This window comes from Aptenodytes forsteri, unplaced genomic scaffold (assembly GCF_000699145.1).
Source record: "Aptenodytes forsteri isolate BGI_AS27 unplaced genomic scaffold, ASM69914v1 Scaffold415, whole genome shotgun sequence".
Lineage (NCBI taxonomy): Eukaryota > Metazoa > Chordata > Aves > Sphenisciformes > Spheniscidae > Aptenodytes > Aptenodytes forsteri.
This window is the reverse complement of record NW_008794745.1, coordinates 1488307-1488677: the sequence shown is the minus strand read 5'-3', so window position 1 is coordinate 1488677 and position 371 is coordinate 1488307.

Here is a 371-nt window from a genome sequence, read left to right as displayed (position 1 = left end):
CCAGGAGACGGGATGTGGTGGAAGATGGCCGGCAGCGGGAGGGGGGAAAGAGCCTAGATTCGGGGGCGGGGGGGGGGAAGGAAACTTGGGTGAGCATTAGCTGCTGTGTTTATATTTGGCTTCTCTAACCGCTGGCAGCATATGGCCAGAAGCAAGCAGCGCTGAGCTGATTTCAGAGGAGAGGGGGAACTGGGGAGCAGCTGTACGAGGGGCAGGGAGGAGGCTATTCCCTCTCCCGAGCAGTTTTGGGGGATGACTTGCTCAGTAGCACCGCTTACATTTGCTCCCAGCTGGGAGAAGGGGGGAAGCAACTTCCACAGACAAGGCTGGCTCGGCAGGGCTGCGCATGGGGGGGGCGTCTCCACAGGTGG